This window comes from Triturus cristatus, chromosome 4_1 (assembly GCF_964204655.1).
Source record: "Triturus cristatus chromosome 4_1, aTriCri1.1, whole genome shotgun sequence".
NCBI lineage: Eukaryota > Metazoa > Chordata > Amphibia > Caudata > Salamandridae > Triturus > Triturus cristatus.
In genome coordinates, this window is record NC_140585.1 from 141,722,968 (window position 1) to 141,729,613 (window position 6,646).

General features: G+C 44.3%; 1 non-coding gene across 1 annotated transcript; it reads right to left on the reverse strand.

The window, feature by feature from the left end:
* Nucleotides 1–5,596: 5,596 nt before the first annotated feature.
* On the reverse strand, nt 5,597–5,668 carry TRNAE-CUC (transfer RNA glutamic acid (anticodon CUC)). Its single transcript has one exon. It is a non-coding gene; the product is annotated as a tRNA-Glu (tRNA).
* Nucleotides 5,669–6,646: the final 978 nt, after the last annotated feature.

A 6,646-nucleotide genomic window follows, 5' to 3' on the forward strand; every position in this document is an offset into this window, starting at 1 on the left:
CTCCAAGAAAAGTGCAAATCTAGACATAAAGGGAGTTCCCTGGTCGGTCAGTATCTCTGCTGGGAAACCAACTCTCGAAAAAAAAGATACCATTGCTTGTGCTACCGAAAGGGCTGTTATACTTGTCAAGGGTACCGCCTCAGGGTAGCGAGTGGCATAGTCCATCATCACTAAAATATACTGATGTCCTCGGGTAGAGGGAAGAAGGGATCCTACCAAATCCATCCCTACTCATTTATAGGGAACATCAATTATGGGTAACGGCCACAAAGGCGCTCTTCTCTCTGTGGGGGGTTAACCAACTGGCACCAGGGACAGGACACGCAGAACTTGGCAACCTCCTTATATATCTCGGGCCAATAGAACTTCTCTACTTGAGAGTATGTTCTTGACCATAGGGCCCGCCCCCCGCCTGACTGTGTGCTATGTGTAGGACCTGGTCTCGAAAAGCTATGGGTACCAAAAGTTGTTTCGCCCGGCAGTCAGATAGTCCACTAATTCTATACAGGAGTCCCCTATTTACACAAAAGTATGTCCTACCTTGTCGGGGTCTTCTTCTTGAGCCTGCGTCCACGCCTGGGCTAATATGTTGTCTTACCATTATGCTGTTCTAAAACTCCTCATCGGCATCTGTGGGTCATCTGGAGAGGAATGGAGACGGGTAACAGGTGACAGTCCAGCTGCTCTATAAACTGGTCTGTCTTTTCTTTTCTTTTCTCTGCTCTGATCTTGGGTATTTTTGTCTCAGGACTTGCTATGTCTGAGGCAGAGAAGGGGGCTTCCTATAACCATTAGGCTTCAGGATTTCTTTTGGTTACTTTGAGCAAGTATTCGTCAAAACGAGGCAGATCTATCCCTAGGAGAACCTTTCCCGCTAGGGCGGGTACTACTCCTACTTTTCTGACCTGTGGATCTCCTTCTACATCGAGCAGGACCTCAGCCAGAGGATACAATCGTACGACTCCATGCACACAGGAAACCTGTATCTGTGCTTCCTCTGAAATCTGACTGTGAGGTATTAATTACCGAGAAACAATGGTGTGGTGGCACCCTGTGTCTAATAGCGCATCTGCGGACCTACCATTCAGACGTATGGTGGTCTTGTATCGTCCCGGGGTTTCTCCTGTAGTTAAAATCCGACCCTGTGACCACCCTACTTCCATGGGTTCTACCCCTCTCCCTTGAGTGGGCAATTCCTAGCAAGGTGTCCCCATTCTGAACACCTGAAGCACTGGGGACCTGACTGGGTCGGAAAAGGATTCAAAGGGGGGTCTTATCATATTTCTGTTTCCTCCTGGATGTCTTGGTTCTACCACTCTGGGATAGGGTTTCTGGGTGGTTGTAGTTGTTTTTAGCGCTTGTACCCTAAATTCTGGAGACCTATGATAAGCGCAGGCCAGCTCTACTGCGGTCTGCACCGTTAAGTGGGGATGTTGTTTTATCCAAGTACGTGTATCACTGGGTAACGCCTCCAGGTACTGTTCCAGATAAACCTTAGCAATGACCTCCTCTATAGGGGATGCTTTGGGTTGCAACCATCTCTCGCCCAGATCCTTGATGCGATAATAGAGAGTTCTGGGGTTATTTCCAGCTGTACACTTTTCTTTCCGAAATTTAGCCCTGTAATACTCTGTGTCATGTCCTAGTCTTTCAAGGATGGCTTTCTTAATTTTAGGGCAGGGAGTGAGTCCCGCGGGATTGGCAGCTTGGTATGTGGCCTGTAATTTGCCCGACAGGAGGAATCTATGTACTGATCCCATCTTTCCTGGGGCCTCAGAGCCGTTGTTGCTACTCTTTCAAAGTTCACAAAAAATAGTCAGGATCATCCCCTTCCAGGAACTTCTGTAACACTGAACTGAGGATATTTGGATGAACTCGGGCCATGGAAATGGCGTCCATCAGGAGCAAAATGGCGGTGACCTGTATTTGTTGATTGGCCGCTAGGATAGTTGCTTGTTCCTTAAGGGCGGTCTGGAAGGCCTCTCTCTCTTTCTGGGCATTCTGGGTCTGCTGCTCCAGGACTAATTGTAAATGTCTTTGTCCCTTGGCTAATTGAGTGACCATAGCCTCCATGGTAATGGGTGAGTCATGGTAGTCTTAAATGACCTATCCCACTTCTAACACCACTTGTGGTCACTTGGTCAGGTAGGACACTCAAGCGGTAATGGGTACTATTGTTTTAATATAGTATTAACAGAAACAAAGGAACAAGTAGAGTCCCATGAGGAGTGGCTCTTAAACAGGAAGGATAAATCCAGTCTTAGCGGTGTCAGTTTCCTCACTGTACACCGGGACGCTGTCTTTTCTCCCCAAGGTCCTGGTCACCAGTCTCCTGATCCTTCCCATCCCATCGGAAGAAGAGGTAGATGTATGTCCTCAAAATAAACAAATATAAGGCAAGGTCAGGCGTCTGTGTCTTCTGCTAATACACACTCTAACCCTTCACCATCACCCTGGGTGCTCTCATGCGTCTCTCAGTGTCGCATACTTTTTACGTCTGTGAGGGACTATGCCTTACGTGTGTCCTTTCCTCCACCTACCCCATGTAAAGAGGTTTGATAAAGGTACTTACCTTGAGCCACAGTCCTCCGGGTCATGACCGAGGGAGTCACCCCATCCCTCTCTCCCCCGGGACGGTTAGCCTGGCTGGAAGTGCCTTTAGGCACTAATTCTACTGGCTCTGTTGTCCGACTGTTTCCCGTCTGTTGGTCGATTCCTTTGGGTCTCTCCTCTGGGGTCGGCCTCTCCCGGTCATCGTTCCTTGCTGGATTCTGCTTCCTCGAGGTTTCTCGCATCCTCCGTCTTCAGCCCAACCGGTCCTTCCTTCGTCCAGCTGTCTTTTGGCTGTGTCTGCGTCACGCCCCCGGAAGACACTAGAGCAAGAACATGCGGTGGGATTACACTAACAGTCGCCAAAGACTGTTGTGAGAGTTAATACCACGTTTCAGCTTGCCAGCTCATCTTGAATCTGATCAAGGAACACACTTTAAAAGTGAGAGTAGGTAGTTGATACGTACGGCTTTAGGGATTTACCAAAGATTCCACTGCAGCTATAGACTGGAAGCATCTGGAGTGGTAGAGAGACTGATTGAGACTAATAAAGCTAAGTGCTGCTACATCACTCAAATGGCCTGAGATTCTTCCTCTAGAGCTCATGAGTATCTGAAGTACCTCATGCAAGTAAACTGGATTATCTCTGCATTAAATATTGATGGAAAATCTATGTGTAAGCCCTCTGTACCACCCTGTTAAATATCACAGATGACACGGTTCTTGAGTACTGCAAAGGATTGTCTGATGTGGTGCGTTCCATCTCTCATCAGCTTGACCAGGCTACTCGAGCAGTACGAGACTTTCCGGGGCATGATTTGAACCCTGGTGATTGGATCCACATCAAGAAACACGTCCGAAAGTCCTGCCTGGAGCGAGGTGGCATGGACCCTACCAACTGACTCTGGTCACGATCACTGCTGTCAAGTGTCATGGTCTTCCAAATTGGATACACTCCTCCCATACCAAGAGGGCAAGGCACGAAAGGGAAGATAGAGAGTCAACATCTGCCAATTCTCCTAGTCTCCTGTGATTCGAGGTATCTGAGGCTTCAGAAGAGGAGGAAGTCCAGACCAGAAACCCACCATCTCCATTGAATGAACAACCTGCTGAATCACAGACTGATGTGGAGAGTGGAAAACCTGAGACTTCTGTGATTCGAACAACTGGACTGAGAATACGCATAAGCAGAGGCAGTGAACATTTGTGGAAAAATTGTCATGTGGTTACATTAGGTCTGAGCAGCAACACCTCCATTTTACAAGCGCACGTTTGTAAGTTGCCTTCTTTTAAACACAATGACATTTGACTAACATTTTATTGCATTCCTGTCCAGGATAATATTCTCTGAAATAGCATTGCTTACATTTCTACTTCCAAGGCATATTATCACCATACCTTGAACAGGATGTGGCCTAACGATTAGAGTGGTTGATCTCAAATCCGGGATTAAGGGTCCATACAAAGAGAGAATAGCCCTGAAGAAGTCGCTGCGCACAACCATTAAGCGCAACAAAACACGTGTTGGCTAAGGATTTCAGGATTAAACTGAAGTGACTGTTTCAGCGGAGGAACAAGCGTGTTTTTTGTTACTGTAAATGATGTATATAACATACACTGTTGGCGTGTGCAAAGGAATGCTGCTTTAGTTTATCAGTGGTTATCCACACGTTGGGGAGGAGGGTGGCTCTCCCTACCCTTATGCACCGCAATCCTAATTTTTCAATAGCAAACACCCACTGCGTATTTCTCAGGAGCCCCATTACCCTATATAATCCACCGTCCGAAAAGTTCCATTTAAATAATATTACTGTTGCTTCTGTGACTATCCCTCCATCTTAAATGAAAATGTCACTTTCCACAAGATGAGAATATTTATAGCTATAATGTGTATTATAAAATGTTATCTGAATACGTTAAGGTTATGTAAGGTGAAAATTGTTTTATTTGCTCTTATCTGCCTGCTTCTGCAGCCAAAGGGGCAGCTTATTTTCACCTTCCATTGTCTTATTCTTTCTCTTGTCCTGGTTTTCTTAATCTATATTACCAACAAAACTTGATTGAACTCTTTTGTTCTAATTTTGATAATTCTTTAGAAAATGTATCTATTGTAAATCGAGAATCTATATCTGTTGGCTACTAAACATATGTCTAATGCTTATAAAGGGTCTAAATCAAGGGGACAGCATGAGTTTATGATGAAATTCTTTACTCCTTTATCTAACAAAAGCCTTACAGATCATGACGTGTGTGATGCAACATGTGAAACTAATGCAGAGGAAAGAATAGGCATAGATGAATTGAATGAAAGGACAAGAGAAGATGAAGAAAGAGGAGAAGAGAAAACAAATGCTGTCCATATTATTGGGAAAGGTGAGGAGACTTTAAAGAAACCTCCTACTAAATTGAGCCTTGAAGTGAATAAGAAAGAAGAATTATGTATGGTAGGACAGCCAGAGGGAAATAAGACAGTCAAATAGGGTGGAGTGAGTGTGAACACAGAAGGATTTCGAAGAGACCAAACAGAAGAAGCTAAAATTAATGAATGGTGCACTGTGATACAGAATTGAAGTGGTGATGACATTTTTGGGCCCGGGAGGAGATCGAGCGCTAATTTTCTATTCATAAAAATAATGTGCTATATGTGAGCTATTGCTAATATTGAACCCTGTTTACATTGTCTTTCATCTTGTTTAAACGTTATCCTGTGTCATTTGCTATTATTATGGATTCTGCTTCAATAACAAACTTTAATAGTTTCACACTAGTCAGCACTAAAGGTTCTCGGTGAAAGTCTCCTGAATCTACTAAGCCAATCATCAGCTTGGTGAACCAGCGCCCCACTCTTCTGTCAGTGTGTCTGTGTGGAATGTTAGGTTATAACTGGTGACACTTAAATTGAAGAAGAAATACATGTAATAAAACAGTTCCATTTTTTAAATTTAAAAAAATGTGTTCCTCTACAATTAAAAACACAATGAAAAATAAAGAATATTTCCCTGGCCAGAATCAACCATAGAAGTGAAAAAAGTAAGCAAAAGTTTCCTTCCCTGCCCGGGAATCGAACCCGGGCCGCGGCGGTGAGAGCGCCGAATCCTAACCACTAGACCACCAGGGAGTGCTGAAAAACATTGTAGCACGTGTGAACTGAATTGTGTGGCTGAATCTGTTTCTGACTTGAATTTTGTTCCTCAACTAAAGTAGGTAAAGCACGATAGTATTTATTACAGGAGGGAAAATAGCAGCAGACACAGAAAGTGCACTGCAGTGAGGCAAACTATGAGGAAAACAACGACTTTGCCTTAAATAGGTTAAAGTCTGTGGAGAGTGTCCACGCATGGAAGATTTCTGACACCCACCTCTCACATACCTGAGAATGGAAACATCAAGAATCAATTATCATCAAATAAAAAGTACAATTAAAAGGGTGGTCAGAGCTTCTCGGGGCTCCCCAGCTCTGAGGTGTCCCGGGTGCACACGTGCAGCTCCCCCTGGACAGAGTCTCCTTTAGATGGTGGGACCCGGGCCCTAATTGTAGAGGGTTATAAAACTGGACTACAAGTCCCAGCATGCGGCGCTAACACCTGACCTGGGTTTAGAAATCATGCCTGGACCCAAGAAACATAAAAGCACTGTTGGCGGTGGTGGGACGTGCACGTCCGGGTCAGGGGTTCCTTTGCATTCAGAATGTGCCAGTAAGTTCTAAACCATTTCACTTAAATAAACATGAAAAGTTTCACCGTCATATAAATCAAGTCCCATTCAGAGCCCGCACCCTTATTATTTTTATTATTCACTATGTAGTCCTCCGATTTTTATTTCAATAATAACCCCCATTACACGTTTTCATTTCCAAGAAAGTACACAGCAGCTTAAAATAAAAAAAGGCAGCAATCCATCCCAAAAGGTGTAGCACTTACAAACTGTCCGTGATAGATTTTGAAGGGTGTGTGATTGCATTAGTAAATGTTTTACGTTGTACCAGCTGTGGTGGCCATAAATAAAAAGTGTCAGCATCGCATTAAAAATTGCACTCAAAGTCGGTATTCAATTGGCGAAATGTAGTATAAGTTTAAAAAGAAAAAAAAATACTGCC